Source organism: Callithrix jacchus, chromosome 11 (genome assembly GCF_049354715.1).
Source record: "Callithrix jacchus isolate 240 chromosome 11, calJac240_pri, whole genome shotgun sequence".
Taxonomy (NCBI): domain Eukaryota; kingdom Metazoa; phylum Chordata; class Mammalia; order Primates; family Cebidae; genus Callithrix; species Callithrix jacchus.
This window is the reverse complement of record NC_133512.1, coordinates 22229297-22249407: the sequence shown is the minus strand read 5'-3', so window position 1 is coordinate 22249407 and position 20111 is coordinate 22229297.

Sequence of the window (20111 nt, the reverse complement as noted above, 5' to 3'; positions counted from 1 at the left end):
AGCAAAGCAAAGATGTTTATCTGCACTACCCTTTCAGCAAGTTAGAGTAAATCTTCAAGGGCATGGATCAAAGCAAAACATGACAAAGCACTGAGTTCACAATGTAAAACACTCAGTTAAAATATTTCTGTTTCCCTTAGGATCCTCTAGAGAAATTAAAAATTCTTGTGTCCACCAATTTTATGTAAAATTTCTGAATGAGGAAGATTGAGTAGCTTCTCAGGGTGTCTCTGCCACACTAAAACCGTTAAAATGCAAAGTAAAATATCTGAAATATCTGAAGGGACATCTTCAATGATAACATAAAGGCACAAAGTAAAGATGTCAACGTAAGAATAAAAATCAGGAATTCAGTGAATATTTCTGTGTAGACATGTTCCTTGTCTCATTATCTTGCATCTATACAGATGCTCTTTAATTTCCGCTTAATTCTCCTAAGTTCTTGGAGTGTGAGTTTCTAACCCTGAAGTATTGAATGATTCTTATTTTGTTCTTTCTACTGTGATTCAGTTCTTTAAATGGACATGCATTTTGTATAATTATGTGTAGACTGTATTTCTAAACACCATTATACAAAATGTAGATTACAACGATTTTCTGTATCTCAATTAAGTACCACATATTTGTAGCTGGTAAACACCCCTAAAGAAGTTAGTAGAGGGGCCGGGCGCGGTGGCTCATGCCTGTAATCCCAGCACTTTGGGAGGCCGAGGCAGGTGGATCACGAGGTCAAGAGATCGAGACCATCCTGGTCAACATGGTGAAACCCCGTCTCTACTAAAAATACAAAAAATTAGCTGGGCATGGTGGTACGTGCCTGTAATCCCAGCTACTCAAGAGGCTGAGGCAGGAGAATTGCCTAAACCCAGGGGGCGGAGGTTGCGGTGAACCGAGATGGCACCATTGCACTCCAGCCTGGGTAAGGAGAGTGAAACTCTGTCGCAAAAAAAAAAAAAAAGAAGTTGGTAGACCAGAATATAAACGGCAGCTCTCTGTGTGGTGGGGACATGGCGGAATTTTTTGAAAATACTGTAACTCCTTTTAAATTTCAGATTTTATACACGTGTTTGTTACTTTTTCAATAGAAAAAAAAATTAGCTTTCAAATATATCACAATCATTGTGTGAATGGACTGTGGAGTCCAGATCTATAGGGTGTGAATCTCTACTTTTCCACTCCTCGCTGTGTGGTCCTGGGCTAGTCACTCAACCCTCCGTATCTCAGTTTTAACATCTGTAACATGGGAGAAAATAATAGAATCTACTTCCATAGGCTGCTGTGTGCAATATATGAATCAATACTTTGAAAGTACCTAGAGCAAGGCCGTTGTCTGAAAATGTTAGCCTTGATGACAATTATTTTTTCATTGCTGAAGTGTTTTATTGATGAATTTGGCTGTATATCATTGCTAGTAGGACTTTCCCCAAGTAAACACTTTAATTCTGGAGGGGCCTAGTTCCTCAGAAATGCTATACTGCTGCTTAGAATCTAATTCTGCTTAAATGTGGCTCTTTTGTCCTTTTTTTGCCTCTAACTGTGAGGTGCTGGGGGTGTGTCATAACTCTGTGCCCACTGCGTTGAACCTCGCATTGTGTATGCAATAAATGTTTGTTAAGTACATGGACACCTTTAGCATCACCCTCAGAGAATCCTAGGTGTCTTATTCAATGTTTTGGGGAACAGGGGCTTTGGTCTCTGCCCCAGAAGTTCTTAAATATTGCACACTGCAGCCACTTGCTGTTAACCAGTGGGACTGCGGTAGTGGCTTTCTCAGTGTGGTCCCCTGTCCCGCAGTATCAGCATCACCTGGGAACCATTTAAAAACGCACATTCCCAGGCTGCACCCCAGACTGACTGAATCACACACTCTGGGGCTGGGCCCCAGCAATGTGCACTCAAGCGCTAAAGATAAGTTTGACCCACATTAAGCCCCCAAGAGTCTGATGCAGCAGGTCACTCCGGAGGCCCTTACCAAGCCCTGCTGCCAGGATGGCCACTGTGCCCACCAGAGGGAGGCAAAGGGCAGGGAGCAGAGGGAAGTGGCCGCAAGGGAACACCCTGCAGCCCTGGCCAAGGCTGTCCCAAGCCAAGTGTAAATGCAGCCTGCAGATGGGAGGAGATCCCCAGGGTGGAGCCCTGATTACTCAGGAAGCTGGGTCAAGCTGGGGACACAGGGTGTGGGTGGACCCAGGGAAGCAGAGCCCTGAATGAAGATTGAAATGTTGAAGGGGAACCAAATTAGACGTAGATGTCAGCCTGTAAAGCAAACCACAGCCTATAAGACACAGCACAATAATGACCGTAGGGTGCATTTGGGATCTGAGTCAGATTTGCCTGTTTTCTCCTGGGGATTGCCTCATAAGCTCAGTTGCAGCACTTAGGTTTCTAATTCTTAACTTGATAGGTAACATCTGAGCTGGGTTTTGAAGTCATGTTCTATCTCCTGTTCCCTCTCACTGAGTGCTCAGGTGTCCAGCAGTGACAGGGTTGTGAAGAATACTGTGCCGGGCCATCATCTAAAATTCTGCTTTCTGTGCCTTACCAAGTACCTCCTCTGCAAGGGAGCAATGGTGCTTCAGTACCCTCGTACTTAGCAACTGAGGCACCGATGTGAAAGTCCTTTGTAATCTGAATGTTGTCCAAATGGAACCTATATTTCAACCAGGGCTCTCCATGACTCAACCTTGCCTCCCCATGTCCCCAGGCTTGGTCTACCAGTTCTTCTGACGGATGCATTTATTTTGTGAAAGGTGGTGTGGTTATTAGAACAGAAAATAACAGACTCGATTACACCTTAGCTTGGTCAGTTCACTTGCTCCATGACTCTGGGCAGATACTTATCCTCAGTAGCCTCTAAAACAAAGCAGAGATCATGAAACCTAACAGCAGAGTCAAGCAGGAGGATAGTCTGGCACACAACCAGACTTGCTGACTTTTTTTTTTTTTTTTTTTACAAAGACAAGACAACTAAGGTCAAAAAAGGGCTCGAAGAAGACAGTGATGTTAAAATCTGTGCCATTTCTCTGCAGTCCTACAGTGACTTCCCATCTCACCCAGAGTAAGAGCCAACATCCTTAAAATGTCCCCAAGGCAATTCCCTTAGACAGTTTGGGCTCTGCTCTCCCTGGCGCCATCTCTTACTCCCTTCACCGCTCAGTCCTCTACCCACAAGACACTGCAGCTCCTCTGGCCTCAACTTTGCTCAGGTATAACCCTTGGGGGAGGCCTTCCTTGCTACTTTACCTAAAGTTCCCACCCTCCGCAGTTTGTATACCCCTCCTTTTTGTTCTGTTTTTCTCCTTGCACGTCTTCTTATCTAATGCACACCTTATTTTACTTATTCATCTTGTTCACTTTCTCCTCCCTTACTACAAGTTCATTAGGTCAGGCAATTTTTATCTATGGTTCGTTCATTTATCCCCAGGGCCCAGAATGTTGCTTGGCATGTAGTAGGCACTTATACATTATTTGCTGGATGACTCAAGATGAGAGCTCTGTCAATTACACTATAAAGTAGCAAGATTTCTACAGCTGTCTGAGTTGACAAGTGCTCTACACTCATTATACTGTTCTATCCAAGAGTGGATGTACAATGGTTTTGTACCACAGTGGGCTCATTCAATATCCGTAATTTTCCAAAACAATTCCTGTAAATCCTTGCTGCTCTATTGGTTTTTGACTGGAGGAGCATGTTTGAATGTTCAGGGATCTTTACAAAGGCTTCTGGTGTCTTAACATTTGCTGCAGAGCAGAGACGGGGCGCTCTGGAATGTCAGTGTGGATCGAGGACACTGCAGTGGGAAGTGGAGCTCATGTGACGTGGGCTCAGTCAGCTTCCTTCCAAATCGCAGCTCACGGACAGCATCAGTGCAGCATCACAAATACACTGAAGTGTGAGGTGGCTCAGGGCACCCACACCTACAATCCTTCATGTAACTCATGAAACTCTACTCACTCTACTCAACAACAACCATTTAATTGGTTGTTAGAAACTTTAAGTCCTACTTGGCCTAGAAGTCTATTCCATTCACTCAGAGCCTGCAACACCTCTCTGTGAAGGTAGGGCTTGGCCATTCTGCTGAAAAGCAGTCTTCAGGCAACAAGAACGAATTACCTCATTTTCCACTAGGAAAAACAGTATTATCCATCGTTTTTGCTTTGAAATACAGAGATTTGATTAACTGAAATATCCCAAAATATCTGGCAAAGAAAACAAAGTGAGACAGGCCTCAGGACTCACTCTGAACCCTCTGGCACAGGTGACCCTAGAAAGTCAAAACTCATCACGCACTGGGAAAAGTTGTGCAAGATTCTGAAATTGGGGCTCTCTGGCCAGGGGTTGTTTCTTGATAAATATTTTTAAAATTTCCATTGCTTGTTACCATTATAAAGTCCTACACAGGATGGTCATCTGCTGAACGCCATCAAGGCATCCTGGGCTATCTCCCGCAACGTATCCAATGCCCAGTCAGCATTCCCAGGCAGGTCTGAGAAGCCAGCTGCCCCAGTTAAATGCTGTGTGTTTGGGTGCTGGGCTGAGGACTGTGCAAAGGAGTCAGGTTTTGGGTCAGGCCCTGGGTCACTTTCTTTAGGCCAACGTGAAGGGGAATGTGTGTGTGTGTGTGTGTGTGTGTGTGTGTAAGAAAGAGAGAGGGAGAGAAACTTTACACTTCCTATAGCACAGGGATCTATTTCCAATGGAAACGGAGTGACCGAGTTCAAGGTTTCAAACTCTGTTTCTATCCATTTCTTAGGCCAGTGTGTTTTCACCCCAAGGAGTCTTACCTGTGAACAGGCAAGACTACCAGAGATCCCCAGACGTCCATCTCTGTCGTGGGTTCAGCAGCCATTCCTTTCCCTCCACCACCCTCTCTCATGAATTTCTCAGAAGGAGGAGAAACAGAGGAGAGACTACTCAATCCACACCAAGACACTGCGTTGCTGACATCACCCGATGGGTCACAGCCTGAGGATTCACTTTGTCCTGTCTGTCTGCCCTGTACTGAGCACAGCTGCACTGTGTGACCCCACTGAGTCGTCGGCAGGCTTTCTGGAAGAAGGCTCACCCTCACTCATTCACACCCCAGCCTGAGCAGAAGGACCCCAGGACAATCTGTCTGCCCTTCTTATGTTCCAAAATCGTGCCAGGAATCTAATTCGCACTAGGTCCTCATTGACGATGTTGTTTGCTTACCCTTTGTTCCCTATCAGTCACAGCTATGAACCCAGGCCCTGGGGCAAATTCCTTAATTTTTACATAGCTTTTGATTTATTCATTGTGACACTTGTGGAAAATTTGGAAAATACAAAAAAGGGCAAAAATTACAAAATAAAACACAACGAACTACATAGTGTCATTCTTTACTTGGCTACTTTTCCCAATTACTTTCTGTATATTTTTTGCACAGTTGAAATCATTTAGCAAATAGCATATTAAATTTTCTTCTTACCCTCATTCCATAAAATGTTTCCAAAGTAGGGGGAAAAAAATTCACAGATACTATTTTCACGGCATCACAATATTCCAACAAGAAGGACTTGACAGTTTATTCACTTATTCTCTAAGACAGGATATTTAAATTGCTTCCAGCTATTCTCTGCAAATAATAATTCAATTTGTATTTAATCTTGGTCTAGCTTTCCGACTATGTTCTTGTAATATTTTCTTAGAAGAGGAGTTATTAGAAATAGAAATTAAAACATGCTTTTTCTTTCTTTGAGACAGGATCTCACTCTGTTCCTCAGGCTGGAATGCAGTGGCAGCATCAGGGCTCACTGAAACCTTGAGCTCTAGACCCAGAAGATCCTTCCATCTCAGCATCCTGAGTAGCTAGGACTACAGGTGTGCACCACCACACCAGGCTAATTTTTTAAACTTTTTTGTAGAGACAAGGTCTCAGCATGTTGCCCAGGCTGGTCTCGAGCTCCTGGCCTCAAACAATCTTCCCACTTTGGCCTCCGCAAATGCAAGAAATACAGGTATGAGTCACCATGCCCAGGAAAACCAGTTTAGGACCCTTTTACTCTGTGAAAGTCATTGTGATGGGCACTGGCTTCGCAGAGTAAAAGGGTCCTAAAGTGGTTAGGTAAAGATTCTCAGGCTCTTGGATACTATGTTCTAGCTAACTAGAAACTTCTGTATGTTTAAAAATATGTATCTTTAGTGTGGAAGTCTTGCTTAGTGCATTGTGTAAGTTTTATTCAACACACAGTTTTGAGGATCTCCTTTGTGCCAGACAAGGTGTTAAGAAGCCAGCAAAGAGAGAGGCAGTTTGGCTGAGGGCGGTGGCTCATGCCTGTAATCCCAGCATTTTGGGAGGCCAGGGCGGGTGGATCACCTGAGATCAGGAGTTTGAGACCAACCTGGCCAACATGGTGAAACCCCGTCTCTACTAAAAATACAACCATTAGCCAGGTGTGCGCACCTGTAATCCCAGCTACTCAGGAGGCTGAGGCAGGGGAATTGCTTGAACTTGGGAGGCAGAGGTTGCAGTGAGCCAAGATTGCGCCATGGCACTCTAGCCTAGGGAAGCAAGACAGACTGTCTCGGAAAAAAAATAAAAGAAAAAAATGAGAGGGGGCGGGGAGAGAGAGAGAGAGATAATTCTGAGGGCTTTGTCTTTAAAGGGGAAAGAGGGAGGATTTGGTCACATGCCTGAAGCCACGTGTTGCAAGAGAAAAGGAGCAGGTAGGGGAAGAGTCTATTATGTGTTCTTCCAGGTCTCGGTAAATCGGCCCTTCACTTAAGATAAGGTGAGGGTAGAGTAGCTATTTGTGGACCTGTTTAACCTTTACCTATAATACTCTGCTTAAGAATAAAGGGAAAAACAGCTTCTTGCACGACTCAGCTTTCAGCTTAATATTTTGTTTTGGCAGAGTGAAATTAGGTTCCCAAGTTTTTATTTTTCTTTCACAAGTGTAAAAAGGGTTTGGAATCATGCATGGTCTCAGACACATTTACTAAGGATCTTGGAACCTATGCCCTGTTGATAAGCAGGGACTACTGCATATATTCATTGTGGAATGGCTAAGTCTAGCCTGCATTACCTCACATGGTTATCATTTTTGTGGGAGGAACACTGAACATCTTCATTCAGTTTTCACAAGCAGATACTGAGTGTCTACCATGTACCAGATTCTGTTCTAATACGGGGGACAGAAGAGAGACAAGCCAAACCCTTAACCCATGGAGCCAGCAGAGACAATGAATAAGAAAACAAACAAAAAATTGAACAAGATAATTTCCAGCTGTGGCGTTAGGTAGTAATAAACAAGATGACATTATGAACAAGCAGGCAAAGGGTGGGAGAAGGTTATTTAGATAGAATGGTCCGGAAAGGTCTCTGCAGAGGTTGTGTTTGAACTAGGAGCTGAAGTATAAGAAAGACTCAGGCACAGAAGGGACTTGAAATATTACAGGAATGGAAGGGAAGCTAAACTGCTGGAATACCCCTGTGTGCTTGTATGTGTATGCGTGTGTGCGCATGCATGCATGTGTGTGTGTGTTTGCATGTTTGTGTGTGTGTGTGTGTGATGAAAGACAAGGCTAGAGAGAGCTTTTTATTCTGGTAAAATATTATCTTTGAAGAGTTTTAAGTTTATTTATAAGACAACCTGATTATTAGATTTTAAAAGATGGTCCTGGCTGCTTTATGAATTAATGTTTGTGTAGTTTTACAGTTTACAAAGTATTTTCACATTTATAGTCTCATTTTATCCTTACTCCAGACTTGTGAAAAGGTGTTCCTTATTCCTTTTTATTTTTTATTTGTGACAGGAACACTTAACATGACATTTACCTTCTTAACAGATTTCAAGTGTACAATACAGTATTGTTAACTGCAGGCATGGTGCTATACATCAGATCTCTAGAACGTATTGATTTTTGCATAACTGAAACTTTATATCCGTTGGACAACAACTCCCCATTCTCCCTTCCCTCCAGCCCCTAGCAATCACCATTCTACTCTCTGCTTCTACGGATGTCACAGTTTTAGATTCCTCCTGTAAGTGAAATCATGCAGTATTTATTTGTCTGTGACTGACTGACTTGGCATAATGTCCTCAAGTTTTCACATGCTGCAGAATGCCCTTCTTTTCTAAGGCTGAATAGTATTCCACTGATCATATACACAGCATTTTCTTGATTCGTTTATCTGCCAATGGATAGTTAGGTTGTTTCTAGATCTTGGCTATTGTTAATAATGCTGCAGGGTTGGGTGTGGTAGCTCACACCTGTAATCCCAGCACTTTGGGAGGCCAAGGAGGGCAGATCACCTGAGGTCAGGAGTTTGAGACCAGCCTGGCCAACATAGTGAAACTCCATCTCTATTTCTAAAATTTTTAAAAAATAATAATGCTGCAATAAACATGGGAGTATTAACTTCTCTTCGTGCTCCTTATTTCAATCCTTTTGAATAAATACCCGAAAGTTGAATTGTTGGATCACATGTTAGTTCTATTTTTAATTGTTTGAGGCACTGCCATACTGTTTTTCATTGTGGCTGCACCATTTTGCATGCCCACCAACCGCGTACAAGGGATTCAATTTCTCTGCATTCTCATCAACACTTTGTTGTCTTTGTTTTTTTGATAATAGACACCTTAACAAGAGTAGGGTGACATCTCACATTGTGGTTTTGATTTGCAATTCCTTGGTGATTAGTGACATTGAGCATCTTTTCATATCTTGTTGTACACAAATACATAGGCCATTTGTATGTTTTCTTGAAGAAACATCTATGCAGGTCTTTAGCTCATTTAAAAATTGTGTTATTAGGTTTTCTGGGGTTTTTTTGCTATTGAGTTTTAGTAAATATTGCAGCAAATATGTTTCTTAAATATTTTGGAAATTAATTCCTTATCACATGTATTGTTTGCAAATATTGGAAAACTGGGAATAAATGTAGCTAACTCAGTGTATGAGTCCATTTTGTGTTGTTATAAAGAGATATCTGAGGCTGAGTAATTTATGAAGAAAAGAGGTTTATTTGGCTTACAGTTCTGCAGGCTGTACAAGAAGCATGGCACTGGCATTTGCTTTTGCTGAGGTCTCAGGAAGCTTCCAATTATGGCAGAAGGCAAAGCGGAGCCAATGTGCCACACGGCAAGAGAAGAAACAGAGAGAAGAGGAAGTTCCAGCCTCTTTTGAACAACCAGATTCTTTGTGAACTCATAGTGTGAGAACTCGAAGATGGCACCAAGCCATTCTCCGGGTCCCACCTCCAACACTGGGGATCACATTTCAACATGAGACTGGACGAGATAAAACATCTAAATTATAGCACTTTGCATAGGTCATAATGGTAGAATTGCACCCATGTCTTCTGACTCTAAATGTCTTCAAGACACTTTTGGACAATCACTACTTTCTTTCACATACTTATTCTTTTACTTCCATTACAATTTTGGTTACCTAAATGAATGGACAGAAAATGTCAATCAACTGCCTGCTCCTTTAAAAGAACCATGTTAAATGCTGAATAGATACTTCAGTTCAGATGTATTTCTTATGATCAGTCTAGTCGGAATACAGTTGGAGAGCCCAGACATATTTTCATGCATAATTAATAATGTGGAACTAAAACAAAGAGCATTAAGAAAGTTATTAGAGATTGTCAAGAGTAGTTTTTAGGGAGTTAGGACGTGAAGCCGGTTTTATAAAAGGAGTAGACATTGGAAAGATCAGGGGATGAAGAAGTGCATTTCGGGAGATTAAAAAATCGGTAGTCAAGAGTTTAATATCACCACCTCTATACTGCATAATCATAATGCCCTAACTCCACCCTGCCCCACCAAGCTCCAAAAAATGGAGCTGCAACATAAATAAAACCAACATGCCATCTTCAAAACAGTCCCCGTCTAGCAACCTCAGTCTTCCTAATCACAGAACTCTCCCAGAGTCTTTTCTTTATAGAAATTTTGGAACTACTGATGAATAAGCCAGGAATATTTAAAAACAAAAGCACTGAGGTTGAAATTTGAAAAATGCATTTGGAGGAGGGAAAGGTCAATGACTTTGGTAAAAACAGATTAACAGTGTTGAACCTTCAGAGGAACGTGCATAGAGCTGTGCTTTGGCAAGTTTTAATTTACAGAAGGGAGAATTCAGAATTTCATAGAGACTGAAATCATTTAAAGGGATAAGAAGTATATTAGAATAATCCAGGTAGTTGGAATGCAAACAACGATGTAAAGAGAAAGGAAAATTGGAGAAACCTGTTGTGGTTACGTAGAAATGAATCAAGAAGTCCTATGGATTAATGGTGCACCACTTAATGGTGAACTGCTGGAGATTCAGCTTTTCTTCAACAAGAAGGCTATGATGTCTCATGCTTTATGACAGCAACAGTGTGTAAACAGCTTGGAACTGGTTCCTTCAAAACAGGCTCTTTATTAAAACTTGTTTATATCAATTTGTTTTATTTTATTTTATTTTAGGTTTATGGGTACATGTTCAGGTTTGTTACAAAGGAAAACTCGTGTTATGGGAATTTGATGTACAAATTATTTCACCATACAGGTAATAAGCATAGTACCTGATGGGTAGTTTTTTAATCCTCACCCTCCTCGGCCCTCAACCCTCAAGCAGGTCCATGTGTACTCAGCATTTAGCTCCCACTTACAAGTGAGAACATTCGGTATTTGGTTTTCACTTCCTATGTTAGTTTGTTTAGAATAATGACCTCCAGTTCCATCCATGTTCCTACAAAGAACATCATCTCATTCTTTTTTATAGCTGCATAGTATTTCACAGTGTATAGGTATCACATTTTCTTTGTCTAGTCTACCACTGGTGAGCATTTAGGTTGATTTCATGTCGTTGCTATTGTGAATACTGTTGTGATGAGCATGTGCATGCATGTGTCTTTATAATAAAATAATTTATATATTTTTAAATATATATCCAATAATGGGATTACTGGGTTAAGTGGTAATTCTGCTTTGAGTTCTTGGAGAAATCACCAAACTGCTTTCCACCATGGCTGAACTAATTTATGTTCCCACCAGCAGTTTGTAAGTATTCCCTTTATTTCACAAGTTCACCAGCATCTGTTATTTTTTAAAAAATATTTTAAGAATAGGCATTCTGACTGGGATAAGATGGTATTTCATGTAAGTTTGACTTGCATTTCTCTAGTGATTAGTGATGTTGAATATTTTTTTCATATGTTTGTTGACCACTTGTACGTCTTCTTTTGAAAAGTGCCTGTTCAGGTCCTTTGCCCAGCTTTTCATGGAGTTTTTTGCTTGTTGTTTTGTTTAAGCTCCTTATAGATTCTTGATTTTAGACTTTTGCCAGATGCATAGTTTGAAAATATTTTATCCCATTCTGTATGTTGTCTGTTCACTCTGTTGATAGTTTCTTTTGCTATACAGAAGCTGTTTTTTTGGACTGGGTCCCATCTGTCAATTTTTGTTTTTGTTACAATTGCTTTTGGCATCTTTGCCATAAAATCCCTTATCCAGAATGGTATTTCCTAGATTATCTTCAAGTGTTTTATACTGTTAGGTTTTTATATTTAAGTCTTTACTCCATCTTGAATTGATTTTTGAATATGGAATAAGGAAGGGGTCAAGTTTCAATCTTTTGCACATATCTGGCCACCACTTATCCCACCATTTTTGAGAGTTCTTTCTTTATTACCTGTTTTTGTTGACTTTGTCAAAGATCAGATGGGTGTAGGTTCATGGCATTATTTCTGGGTTCTCTATTCTTTTCCATTGGTCTACATGGCTGTTTTCATACCAGTACCATGCTGCTTTGGGTACTGTAGCCCTGTAATATACTTGGAGGTCGGGTAACATGATGCCTTCAGTTTTGTTCTTTTCACTTATGGTTGCTTTGGCTAGTTGAGCTTTTTTTTTTTAGTTTGATATCAATTTTAAACTCATTTTTCTAACTCTGTGAAGAAGGTCATTGGTAGTTTGATAGGAGTAGCATTGAATCTGTAAATTGCGCTGAGTAGTATAGCCATTTTAACTATAGTGATCTTTCTGTCTGTGAGCAGGGCATGTTTTCCATTTGTTTGTGTCACCTCTGATTTCTTTGAGCAGTATTTTGTAGTTCTCATTGTAGAGATCTTTCACCTCCCTGGTTTGTTGTATTCTTGGGTACTTTATTCTTGTTGTGGCAACTGTGAATGGAATTGTGTTCTTAACATGGCTTTCAGCGTGGATGTTGTTGGTGGACAGGAATAATACTTTTTTTTTTTAAATTTTTTATTGGATTTTAGGTTTTGGGGTACATGAGCAGAGCATGCAAGACAGTTGCGTAGGTATGCACATGGCAGTGTGCTTTGCTTTGCTTCTCCTCTTCACCCACATTTGGCATTTCTCCCCAGGCTATCCCTCCCCACCTCCCCCTCCCACTGGCCCTCCCCTTTTCCCCCCAATAGACCCCAGTGTTTAGTACTCCCCTTTCTGTGTCCATGGAATAATACTTATTTTTGTACATTAATTTTATATTCTGAATCTTTGCTGAAGTGATTTGTCAGCTTAAGAAGCTTTTGGAACTGAACTATGGGGTTTTCTAGATATAGAATCATGCCCTCTGTGAACATCCTCTCTTCCTATTTGAATGCCTTTTATTTTGTTCTCTTTTGATTTCTCTGGCCAGGCCTTCCAGTACTATGTTGAATAGGAATGGTAAAACAGACTTATTTCTATAAGGAAATAGACTTTAAAGGAGTAATTTGCATCATAATAGAATCCCTTATAACATTTCTTAACCAGGATGAGGTAAAAAAAATTCATTTTGCTTGAGGATCATTGTGTATTAATTGTTTAGATTGTAACTAAGTGTTATCAAGTTTTGAACTTCTTGTCAAAATTTAAGACTGAATACTAGCTTTAAATACAATGCTAGACTGATATTTGTTTTCAAGGAACAAGACTGAATGAAACCGTATACAAACAGTAATAGAGATATTTTATAAACATTCAGTGTGGTTTTTCTTTCATTTTAAAATTGCCTTACCATGCCATACTGACCTTCGTCTTTGACCTGCAGGGAAATGTGGCTTATGGTGGTGTGATGTGAAGCCAGAGGAAGCAGCAGTGGAGGCTGCCTAGAGAGTGCTATGCTAGAATCACCTGGAGAGCTTTTGAAAAGCAGAGATTCCCAGAACCTACTCGCAGGGGTCTTGACTCCATGTGTCTTGTGTGAATCCTGGGGATTGGTATCTAGAAAAGCTTTGCAAAAGCTTTCTGTGGTGCTACCCAGTCTCTTTAGCAAGAGAGACTAACTCCCCCTGCTGAAGAAGCTGTCCTAAAGGCCTGGTTTTGTAGAAGGAGAAACTCTCCTTTTATATTTTTCTTTAGGTTTATTAAAACTTTCTATTAATCTGGAATCAAACTAAGCTTTTTTTCTGGAAACAATTTTGCTATTTATTCATATGTTTATTCATTCAGCAAATATTTATTTAGCAAGCCTTTTTAAAAAGATACAGTGGTCACTTCTAAGACTCACAGGTCAGTTCTTTCATAATGTTTATATTCCAGTGGGGGAAGATTCTTTCAATCAAAAAGAATGGAAGGAAGGAAGGAAGGAAGGAAGGAAGGAAGGAAGGAAGGAAGGAAGGAAGGAAGGAAGGAAGAAGGAAGGAAGGAAGGAAGGGAGGGAGGGAGGGAGGCAGGGAGGGAGAGAGAGGGAGGGAGGGAGGGAAAGAGGGAAAGGCAAATGGGAAAAGAAGAGAGGAAAAGGGACCCTAAGGAGAAATATGGCTAAAGAGGCATTTACTTTCAAAAGAAATACTTACAAACGTGTGTGTGTGTAGAACGGTATGTATTGGTGCAGTGTTCCCGAGTGAGAGGCAGTCTGGCTTGTATCGTGTGTAGACCTATACAGAGAATGAGAGTGTGGCTACTTGAATCCAGAAAGAAGCTAAATCCTGTACAGTGGGCTGTTTGCAGAGAAGCTGCACCCTTAGATAGAGGGATAGAGCCTGGTATAAACTGGAAAAATTATTACCAGCATATATATCTGATAAAGGATATGTATATAGGGTATATAAATAACTCATACAACTGAATAATAGAAAATAACCTAACAAAATATTGGCCATTTCCCCAGTAAGTACACAAAAAGGTGTTTAAGAACATTACTCATCAGAAAACACAAAATAATGATGGATCCACTACAATGGCTACTTTTTAAAAAAATCAAGCAATAACAGATAGTAGCAAGGATGTAGAGCAAGTGGAATTTCATACATGGCAGATGGGAATGTGAAATGGTACAACTACTTTGGAAAATAGTTTGGCTATTTCTCCTAAACATATACTTGTCAAAGGATGCAGTAATTACTCACCAAAGCATTCCCTTGCTCGGCCAAAATGAAAGCTATGTCCATATAAAGGCTTAACTTGAATTTGCATTGTATTTTACTTACAGTAGCTGAAAGGAAGCACCACCGAAATGTCCATCTAGAGGTGAATAAATACACCTCTTTGTGTATTTGTGGTATAGTCACATAATGTACTGCACAGCAATAAACATGAAACAAACAAGCAAACTGGTTTGGCATGCAATCCCAAGGATGACTTTCAAAAACGTGCCGACTGAAAGAAACCAGACATTGAAAAGCCCTTAGATAGAATTTTAATCCACAGAATTAAAATTAAAAACACGATAAAGTTTTACAGGGAGATTATGTATATAGGGAAGAAAATGAGCCCAATATTAATTCTAGAGTTTCCCAGTATTTCCAGGCTAAGCAGAAAAAGATGATCCCAGAAAGGAAGCTACAGAGTGACAGCACAAGGGGTAGTGGAAAACCAGGAGAGCATGGCACCACTGATATCAGGAGGGAAAGGAAGTGATGGCTGTCCTAGTCTGCTGCTGCTGAAAGAGCAAGTGAAATCAGAACAGGAAAGCGATCCTGGTTATAACAAAACGGGTCACGCTGGTGACCTCAACAAGAGCTGCCTCAGTGAAGAAATGGAGAAAGGGTGACTAGAGATGTTAGCAGAGGAAATGTGATGAGAGGCAGTGGAAATGGCAGCTCCCGGCAACACTAGTCAGCCGTTTTGAATTGAAGGATTGCGTAGAAATAGGCACAAGCTGATGCAGAACCAAGAGAGGTTAATTTATATTTTATTAGCTTGTGTTTTGTTTGTTTGTTCGTTTTAGGATTGTAGACACCAGCCCACGTTTGTATATGGGAATGATCTGTCAAAGAGAGAAAGATAAGTAGATAACTCAGAAGAAAGTATAATACAGAGGAAAATAGAATGAAATTACAATAATATGAAGTTAATAAAAAATGCATAGTGTCCTTTTAATTCATTGCTGTTCAACTGTATATTTACTTTGTAATAAAGTATTACTCCAAAAATCCCCTAATCAATCATCGTCCTGAAAACTTTGATCTCAGGTACTCTTGGTTTATTCCTTGAATAAAAACCAATCTGATTTTACGTGCTAGAACAAGTAAGGAGGAAGGAGTTGGAAAATAAATTGATGCAATGGCTCTTACGAAATTAACAAAGAACAGGGAAGAGCAGTGCCAGAGAACTAAGTGACAACTGTCTTTCTCAAGGCCACAGGGAGATAACCATGAAAAGATCAGAGAATAAACACAAGAGACGGCTATACTCATGTATACAACTTTAGCAATCATCACTTGTATAGTATTTATAAATAACCAAAATGCAAGAGAATTGGAAAGAAATAAATGTTTAAAATAGAAAAAGTAAGCAAAGGCAAATGTAAAAGATAAATGACAAAAAAAAAAAAAAAAAAGAAAGAAAGAAACCACACAGTCCACAAAGGGATAATAAACTTGTAAAAGCTATAACAAGTAGATAAGAAAAAATGATTCAATAATTATTTAATGAATAGAAATGTGCAATTACTCATAAGAAAGAAATACAAATAATACAAAAAGGACATTTTATTTACTACTGATGGAAGTGAAATTTTGGGTGACTTTCCTGTAGAACTAATTATTACTATAAATCAAAAGCTTTCAAATGTCCTTAAAAATTGACTTAATAATTCAATTTCTAGAATTTTCCTGGAGAACTAATCAGACATATCTTTAATGATTTTATATACAAGAGTGTCTGCTATAGGAAAAAAGGGAGTATATGCTCCAAGCATTCAATATAGTAAGATTCTACAGCATTATAAAATTATACTGTGGTGAAATATTCATGCTGTGCTATGAAGCAGAAAAAGGAATTTCAAAGCAATATATATAATATTATCTAATTTTAATGTATTTTACATCTGCTTAGATTAACAATGAAAAGTATATATGACTAAATATTGATAAATTATCACTGTATTATGAAATACAGTTAATTCTTTAATTGTGCTTTCATATTTTTTCTAAAGTGTTAGAATTATATATCCAAAGGATTATAAATCATTCTACTATGAGGACACATGCACACAAATGTTCATTGCAGCACTGTTTACCATAGCAAAGACCTGGAACCAACACAAATGCCCATCAATGATAGACTGGATTGGGAAAATGTGGCACATATACTCCATGGAATATTATGCAGCCATCAAAAATGATGAGTTCATGTCCTTTGTAGGGACATGAATGAACCTGGAAATCATCATTCTCAGTAAACTGACACAAGAACAGAAAATCAAACACCACATGTTCTCACTCATAGGCGGGTGTTGAACAATGAGAACACATGGACACAGGGAGGGGAGCATCACACACGGGGGTCTTTCGGGGGTAAATAGGGGAGGGAGAGTGGGGGATGGGGAGGTGGGGAGAGATAGCATGGAGAGAAATGCCAGATATAGGTGACAAGGAGGAAGGCAGCAAATCACACTGTCATGTGTGTACCTATGCAACAATCTTGCATGTTCTTCAATGTATCCCAAAACCTAAAATGCAATTTTAAAAAAGAAAAAAAAAAGGATGATATAAAATGCTACTTTAAAATATTAACTTGTGTATCTATTTTTAAATCCAACTTCTCAAATAACTACTGAGTTAAGGAGGAAAAATAAAAACACCAGAATATAGATTTAGAAAATAATGAGAAAATAGCATATTTTTAGCTTTAACTTTGCCACAATCTTGATGTCTTTATTATTCTGAATAAAAGGAGGAAAATAAATAAGCTACCCACCCAAGAATCAGGTGGCAACAAAGACATTTTTAAGAGAACAGGAACAGAACATAATAAACCTAAACTAGAAATGATTCAAATAAACACAATCTATGCAATAATTAATAAAAACTTATTTTGTATGATGACTGAAAAAGTTCTGTAGCAATCTAACAAAGAAAAAACAGTGAAATTGCACATATATAAACAGAATTCTTAAGTCTACAAATTGTAAAATAATGCATCATATAATCTCAATTTGTATGTGTGTGATGGATGTGTATACACAAAGACGAAGCGAAAACAGCAAAATGTTAACAATTGTTCTCTCTCTGTGATGGTATTACAAGTTATTTGCTGTATGTTTATATTTGTGCTTATTTCCCAAATTTTATAACGACAAATATTTAAATTATATTTAAAAATAACATTATAAACACTTCTTCCTAACAGAATGTAACTATATTTCTCATACAGATGAATGCAAGCTCACTCTCTCCCCAAAACAGGGAGCACAGAGTGGGCCCCTTGGAGGAGGCAGCCACAGCCACTGCACTCATCCCGGAGTGATGTGAAATCCTCATCTCTTTTAGTCACCATTGCACCTTGGACATTACATAAAAACGTAGATTAAAGGGTAGATTGTAAAATTAACCACCAACACTCATTGTTATGCACAATAAGCAAGGAAGAAAATGTGTGTAGCTGCTACAGTGTTTGTTTTGGTAATAAAACTAGTTGACTGGTTAAAAAAATAACATTATAGGCCCGGCGCGTGGCTCAAGCCTGTAATCCAACACTTTGGGAGGCCGAGGTGGGTGGATCACGAGGTCAAGAGATCGAGACCATCCTGGTCAACATGGTGAAACCCCGTCTCTACTAAAAATACAAAAAAATTAGCTGGGCATGGTGGCGCACACTTGTAGTTCCAGCTACTCGGGAGGCTGAGGCAGGAGAATTGCCTGAACCCAGGAGACAGAGGTTGCGGTGAGCCGAGATCGCGCCATTGCACTCCAGCCTGGGTAACAAGAGCGAAACTCTGTCTCAAAAAAAAAAAAAAAAAAAAAAAAAAAATTATAAAATACTTGAAAATACAAATTATAAAGTACATACTCCATATAATTATAAATAATTGATTTAAATGTCTAAAAGAAATAGAAATATATGAAAAATATAGATAATAAAATATTAAGCATGATCCGTTAATAGGTACAGATAAAGATAAGAATTTCTTAGCAACAGTATTTCTGTATCATAAAATGACATATAATTTAAAATGTCTTTCCTTCACCTGAATTTTCTACAAGACACACATATCACTTTTCTTTTTTGACTGAGTTTTACTCCATTGCCTAGGCTGGAGTGTGGTGGAGAGATCATGGCTCATTGTGATCTAAACCTCTTGGGCTCAAGTGATCCTCCTACCTTAGCCTCCCAAGTAGCTAGGACTACAGAGACACACCACCATTGATTTATTTATTTAAAGTTTTTATAGAGACCGAGTGGTGATATGTTGGCCTGGCTGGCCTCTAACTCCTGGCCTCAAGTGATCCTCCCATTTCTGCCTCCAAGTGGCTCGAATGACATTTGTGAGGCAGTGTGCCCAGCCATGACACATATCACTTTTTAATAAAGGAATATAGTATTTATTACTCCAAAAAAAGAAAGAGTAAATAATGTGATTCCTTTTAAAAAATACATTGTATATTCTTATTTGTAAGTAGGAGCTAAACACTGAGTACACATAGGCACAAAGAAGGGAACAGTAGACACTGCAGCCTGCTTGGGGGTGGAGAATGAGGAGATGGGGAGACCCGAAAAACTACCTATGGGGTACTATGCTCACTACCTGGGTGATGAAAGAATTTGTACACCAAACCCAGTGACATGCAATTTACTCATGTAACAAACGTGCACTCATACCCCTGAACCTAAAATAAAAGAAAAAAAATGCCAAAACAAAGTAAAAATAGCAAAAAGCCCCAAAACACCATTGTCAATGTTTTCTAAATTCTATCAATTTGCTCAAAAGCTGCAGTTATACATACATTACAGTTAGTACTGATGGTGGAGGTGCTCGAACTTTCAAGAAACGAATAAATCCCATGCCATATAAACAGTCTCACAGAACAGTAAAAGTTACTGTGTGCAATTCAGGTTTCACACACAAGCATTGCAAGCATAAATCTCAGTTCATAGCTTTGACGACGCAAGAAACGAAACTTTTTGTTTTTCTTTTTCAGTTCAGGATGGCAGCATTTTAATCCTGGTTTCCTCGGGATTCTGCTTACATTCTACGGATTGTAATAGGTACCACAGTGTCACAGGTGACTATCTGATTTATCCCTCAATGACACTTATTAATGGAGGTCATGACTGATTGGTTCATCATCTGCTGTATTCCAGGCAGCTGTTGGCATGTCCATTGCCTGGGCAGTTAGTTGTATATGGCGCCTGCCCTCTTCCCCACTTGCATGGACTTTTGGGGTTTCATGATTCTCTCTGCCACTCCCATGATGCTCCTGTGTGCTTGGGAATTACTATGTTCTTCCCGGATCTTGCTGTCTCTCCGGGAAACCCTGAATGTCTCAGATCCACAACTCAGCCTAGAGTTTCGGTCTTCCTCCTGGGGCACGGTCTGGGGAGGAGTGTGAGAGGTCACTCTTTTTTGGACCTACCAATGTTTTCATCTCTAAGTTTCCTTCCAATGCTATGCTTTTCCCTACTTTAAGGAACAATAATCTTGGTGAAGAAGTCTTGCTATTAATAATTTTCTTACTATCGCATAAGAACTTCCTCTCCTTAAGGGTCCATGTTTTTCTCTCATTTTTGATATCTCATGCCTGTTCTTAGGTAATCTCAGCTGTAATCCCAGCACTTTGGGAGGCTGAGGTGGGTGGATCACGAGGTCAAGAGATCGAGACCATCCTGGTCAACATGGTGAAACCCCGTCTTTACTAAAAATACAAAAATTAGCTGGGCATAGTGGCATGCGCCTGTAGTGACCCTGGAGGCAGAGGTTGCAG